This window comes from Palaemon carinicauda, chromosome 3, assembly GCF_036898095.1.
Source record: "Palaemon carinicauda isolate YSFRI2023 chromosome 3, ASM3689809v2, whole genome shotgun sequence".
Lineage (NCBI taxonomy): Eukaryota > Metazoa > Arthropoda > Malacostraca > Decapoda > Palaemonidae > Palaemon > Palaemon carinicauda.
Genome location: NC_090727.1, coordinates 108,539,094 through 108,546,593, shown reverse-complemented (window position 1 = coordinate 108,546,593; position 7,500 = coordinate 108,539,094).

Genomic DNA, 7,500 nt, shown 5'->3' with positions numbered 1-7,500 from the left:
AAGGATGCAGGCAAACCGATATAGATCAAGGTGAAAAGTTGATGAAAAAAAATTTAAGTAAAAATTAGTGTAAGTAAAATATAATATATAGGGTGAATATATATATATATATATATATATATATATATATATATATATATATATATATATATATATATATATATATATATATATATATATATATATATATATATATATATATAAGGAATAATTAATAGCTAGAAATGAACCTTTCTGGATTGTTAGAGTTTCTCAATCTTATTTATAAGTTTTTCTGATTCTTTTGGAGATTGATCTTTTACGCATTATTTTTCTTTCTCAAAACTGTTTAGGCGAAATAAAATCCCTAATATTCAACTTCCTGGAAATACGTTAATTAAAGATATACATTTCAACAACAATGGATTATGAAGTGATAACAATAAATATGAATTTATGCAAACTGTTTCTAAATGGTGACATTTTTTTTTTGAATCTTGACCGTCAATAATAATAATAATAATAATAATAATAATAATAATAATAATAATAATAATAATAATAATAATAATAATAATAATAATAATAATAATTATCCTTGAATTATCACGTGAGAAAGTTTGAGAAATAGTTTTACGGCCCACCACTTGGTGTTTGGCAAAGAACAATGGCAAGGGCATAGTTTTCCTTGCTTGCATCCATTAGAGAGAGAGAGAGAGAGAGAGAGAGAGAGAGAGAGAGAGAGAGAGAGAGAGAGAGAGAGAGAGAGAGAGAGAGAGAGAGAATTTGCATGTGTTTAAAATCCTTGGCAAAAGGACAATAGCAAGGGCATAATTTTGCTTGCCTGAATCCATTAATTAGAGAGAGAGAGAGAGAGAGAGAGAGAGAGAGAGAGAGAGAGAGAGAGAGAGAGAGAGAGAGAGAGAGAGAGAGAGAGAGAGAGAGGATAAAAACTAATACATGATATCGTTTGCATCGGAATTAATTTCTACCGAGTACAACTATACTCAAGTGGTCACCACCAAGTTCTAAACTTGGCGGCACCTGAGCTAACTCAGTTGGGATAATTCAAGAGAAATGATATTAACCCAGTGAATATTAACGTCTGCCTGCATGATTAGTAACTATCTTGCTTTTCATTGATATATATATATATATATATATATATATATATATATATATATATATATATATATATATATATATGTGTGTGTGTGTGTGTGTGTGTGTGTTGTGTGTATATATAAAAGTATGGATATACATATACACACACATATACATACACACACACACACACACACATATATATATATATATATATATATATATATATATATATATATATATGTGTGTGTGTGTGTGTGTGTGTGTGTTGTGTGTATATATAAATGTATGGATATACATATACATACACACACACACGCATATATATATATATATATATATATATATATATATATATATATTATATTATATATATATATTATATAGATATATATATATATATATAAATATATATATATATATATATATATATATATATATATATATATATATATATATATATATATATTATATATATATACATATAAATATATATATATATATATATATATATATATATATATATATATATATATACATATAAATATATATATATATATGTATATATATATATATATATATATATATATATATATATATATATATATATATATGCATACATACACATGCATGAAAATGTATATATGAACTAATTACCAAACCATTTAATGTACCAAAACAAAATAACTTTCTCCAAAATAATAAATCATTTCAATTTAGGAAATACTAACAAATACTCTTTTTCATCGAAGATATGAAAAAGTATAACCTTTTTTCTTCCACCTTTGCAATTCTCCTTGATTATAAAACAGCCACGCTTGGGAAAACATTGACAATAAAACCCTGTTTACTCACCAAATCAATTTCAATCGCCTCCTCTGCACGAAATCGAAGTCCTGACTTGGGCATCGAGGATACCTGCAGTAAACAAAGTTAGTGAATAAACACACGTTAGCTCAAAGGAATCTTGGACCCAATTTAGAAACTGCCCGGGAGTTACAATTAGTTGCAACTGGATAACATTTGTTCTTTTATATTAATACTAGTCTTCTCAACCCGTCAAAAATGACAGTTAAAGCACCCCCATTCTCACCAGGGTATTTATAAAAACAAATGAACTACAGGGAAATTACAATTGATGAAATATATGAAACGAATACTAAACTCTTACCGACTCCAAATGTAATCTAGGAATATGCCACACGTGCATGCTGTACAAACGCTTACCTGAAAAAGAAACATTTGCTGTAATAACACTTACTTTTAAAAAAAAAATATTTGCTGTAATACGCAGGTACAGTTGACGTTATTAATTTCGGTATAATTCACGGGACGCTAAGGAGCTGTATAACAGAGTACATTGTAGAAGGTAAGGCTATGTTTAACTAAAGAGATACTGTTGGCAACGCTGCTTGTAAAACAATGTCGCTGAGCTTATAAACACAATACCCAAAAGCTTTTCAATCAATCTTACGAAGTGCTGTATAGAAAAATATTGTTATTTGGTTGTTAACATTTCTTCTTCTCCTTCTTCTTGTTACAGTACCTCGTAAAATCAATAAAAATGGTTTTGATCACAGATTTATAAGTTGGGCGACTTTGCTTTATGGTCAAAGCCTTAGCATTCTGTCTCCTATTTGCTAATCACTGCGTTACCGGCTACAATATTCAGCTGTCAGGCGTCTCCTTAGCTTTCGGCGATGAGTAGCGAAATTAATGAAGCTAACTGAACAATGATGAGAGAGAGAGAGAGAGAGAGAGAGAGAGAGAGAGAGAGAGAGAGAGAGAGAATAGCGAAGGTTATTGACGTCCCACTCGCTTAGAAAAACTCTCTCTTTATAACTATTTAAAACAATCTTCGTTAAGACCAATGTCTTATTCATTCACATAGCAATCCCATATACGCTGTGTGATACAAAAACACAATAATTTCTACGAAGCTCATAAGTATCTTCGAGAGGAAGAGGGGAAAGTAGAGGAAAACACAACACTTTCTTCCAAATGCTAAATACTTCCGTGTTTTCATTGGCTGTTCCTTTTATTCATATATCATAAAAAGCATAGCTGAGGCATTCAATGGATTCAATTAATATGAAATAAACGAGTTGCAGATGAAAAGAAAATATTTTTACGTTGGGGGATAAAGTCTTTTGCTGACCGACCAATGTCTTTTATTTTAAATATAATAAAATCAAGATGAATTTCATAACTATAAAAGACAAATACAATCTGTTAATAACATGGCCTCTCATCAAACGAAACGATTTCATATTATAATGTATAAGAGCGATATCGTTTTCTTTTTATTGAAATATTAGTATATTTAGTATTTATTTAAGCTGATTAAAATTTGTAATAGCGAAAACTACAATTTATAAGATAATTTCAGAATGAAAAATGGATGAACAATCAGGTAAATTGTTTAATAAAGTCGTTTGAATGAATAGGGAAAATAAAGATAACCGATCCACAATGTCAGGAAGTAAAGTATTGAGTTGTGGTATTAAAAGAGTAGATTTGATCAGTACTGTTGAAGTAACATGCTTTAACTTCATATTAAATACATAAATAAATATATATATATATATATATATATATATATATATATATATATATATATATATATATATATATATATATATATATATATATAATATCTTTCTATCTATCTATCTATCTATCTATCTATATATATATATATATATATATATATATATATATATATATATATATATATACATATATATTTATATATACATATATATACATATATATTTATATATACATATATATATTTATATATACATGTATATGCATATATATATATATATATATATATATATATATATATATATATATATATATATATATATATATATATATACATATATATATATATATATATATATATATACATTTATATATACATATATATTTTTTTTTTCAATATATACATTTATATATCGATATATATATGTATATACATATATATATATATATATATATACTATATATATATATATATATATATATATTTCTATACATACATATATATATATATATATATATATATATATATATATATATATATATATATATATATATATATATATTTATGTATATATATGTATATATACATACATATATATATATATATATATATATATATATATATATATATATATATATATATATATACTTATCAGATTGGAAATACTTCATCGTGGTGAAAGGGTTTGTGTATCGCCGCCACGAACAGCAAAGCCGTGTTAGTCATGGCCGCGCATAGGCTACTATGTCGGTATCCTGAGAGCGATCAGACTAAAATCCACTGCAATCCTCAATCCATAATGGTGATGAAAATGACCAAACCCTTGACATGAATAAGTACATGTCTGGTGCCTTTTTTTCTGCAGGGGACTAAAAAGGGCTGGATTTATTAAATTGTATATGTGTGTATATATATATATATATATATATATATATATATATATATATATGTGTGTGTGTGTGTGTGTGTGTGTGTATATATATACATATGTATGCACACACACGCATATATATATATATATATATATATATATATATATATATATATATATATATATATATATACACACATTTATATACACATACAAATTTGCGTAACACACGCCTATAATATATCTATCTATCTATATATCTATCTATCTATCTATCTATCTATCTATATATATATATATATATATATATATATATATATATATATATATATATATATATATATGTATATATATATATATATATATATATATATATATATACATACATATATATGTTATATATATATACATACACACTTTCACTAATTTCTTGTTTTTCGAAGAAGCTTTCCTTCTAAGATAGGTCGTCTAATCAAGCATCCATTTAAAGGTTTAAAGGTTACTCGTGAATGTCAGAGGCAAGGGAAAGTGACAGTGCCCTAGCAGAACAATACCTTAGAGACTGACCATATATCCCCACATGACTAGCGCCCAAGGCCCCTTCTCCACCAAAGATAGGACCAGTGAGGGCCAAGCAATGGACGCTGATGACTCAGCATTTAAACCTATAGGCTCCCAACCCCACCCCACCCCACCCCTCCATCCTTAGCTCAAATAGATGATGAGGTTGCAGACACTACAAGAAACTATCGAGCCTCAGCGAGGCTCAAACCCCGGACGGACAGATCGCCAGGCAGGGATGTTTCCAATAGGCTACCACAACCATACATTTTACAGCTCATACTAGTTCTGTAAAGTCAACAGGGAATTTTTTGGTTTCTCCTTGTTCCTAGATCTTTATGATTAAACATTTACATAGAACACATTATTTCATGCATAAATACTATACATATTACGATGGATAAAACCAATAAAAATTGTAGACTCGAAAGAGCCAGACTAAGTTTCCGTTACTCTCCTCAAGTGATCCTGGAAATTCGTATTCTCTTTCATGACCCTAAACCCATATTAGCCTCCTCTATCTCCCAGGAAGGCCAGCCGTGACCTCATGCAACGGCCTTGGGAGGAAAAACTATGATAATTAAAAATAAGGTAAATTGCAGAGGGATGATTAATCTCAGAGGACTAATGTTCAAGTCTTAAAAGATTCAATAAATCTTACATAAAACGTGTGAAAGATTACTTTACTTCACACTTAAGATATCTTTTGGAAAAAAAAATTATACTTTTATTGATTATAGAAATTTCCAAACCGACTAAATGATCATTGTGTGATGAGTCAAGAAAACATAAAGGGGAAATAGACATTTACTAAGCAATGAAAATATCCTTTAAAGAACGTGTTCTTCTTTACCATACATCACAATTTCGAAACCGACTAAACAAAACCGGTGTTATGTGTCAAGAAAACATGTCAGGGGAAAGAAAAGTCAAAGAAGAAAAAGAAGTCTGACTTCAATTCACAGAAGACATTAATTTAATCATATCTTCATAATAAAACCATTAAAAGTCACTGGGCATTCTAATAAATTATTTCCAGACTTCCTCCCTAAAAAAGGGTTCGAGAAATTTAAAGGAAGAAGACCCCTTTTAACGTAGTTGAGAAACTTTGTTAAGTTGTGAACAAAGCCACATTCTTTAAATAGCTGCTAAAATAAGACCCATGTAAGCGTGACTAATGACTTTTTCAGCACCTCTCATTTCAATGGATACGGTTTATTTCTTTTATAAATGCCGTAGTGTTAATTAAACCAGAACCAGAACTACGAAAAACAGTGATATAATATATCTCAAACATAATACTATGAATTGCGTACGCATATACATAAGACAAATAATGTCAAAATGGATACCTGGATTCCCCACCCCGTTTTTGGCTTTCTACTTCCTCTTTGTCCAGTTTCCTTTCTTCCATCTTCCTTTCGAACTTCTACAAACTTCAACTTCCTATGGCAACTGCAGTTACTGGCTTTACTTCAATAAACTTTAACCTCTTATAGCAACTGCGAGGATTTCCCACAGCTACACTTGGGGATGAATGATTTCCCCAGTCCCAAGGCTGGACCACATGACCAAACTTCCCAGAATCAAAGAGAATTTCATGAAGTGTTTTTCAATGAATTATTTGTAATGAAATATTTTCATGTAACGACCTCTATGTTTCTAAAAAGGCAATAACCGTCTATTCCAAAATCCATGTACAGTTGGATACAGGAATTCTGAGGAAGTGTACCATATCACACCCTACCTGCACAGCAAGTTCCAGTATGTAACCCCACTAAGCACATCTGCCATCTTTCCCCACTCTATCAGTTTGGTTATTCGCCACACAAGAAGGGTGTGATATGGTGCACTTCCTCAGAGCAATGTGTGTTTAAAATTCCTTTGTCTAATTTTGCACTTATATTTCCAACTCACTGTTGGTTCAATATTTGTATTTCAAAGCAGCAGTAAGTTCCTTCTATTGCAAGAGTTCATCGAAGGATAAAAGGACTTGGCATCTTAGGCAAATATGAAAAAGGATTATTGTTACTTCGTACAAAGGTTGACGGCAAGATGCTGTTGGATGCCGAAAAACTAACCCCCCCCCCCCCCTTTAGGGCTATTCCGAGGCCTTATCTAACTTTCCGAACAGCCTCAAAATCGCTCCATTATACGAAGTACACATTCTTACTCAACACAAGAATACCCAAGATAGTCACAAACGGTGTAAAGTTTATTCTTCAGGGAACTTAACGTTGCAAGATGAATTCTATCCTTTAAACCATGTAAACGTTACTTGGAATTGGGGGTTATTGTTCTTCTACAGAGTTGACCATTTTCAGAACAGAACGTGTCCCTGCCTAGTAACACAAATATTTGTTAACGACTATAGCACTTGTATTTCAACGCTGAAAGAATGAAATTAAAACAATAGAACCACTCCAGATCGCTT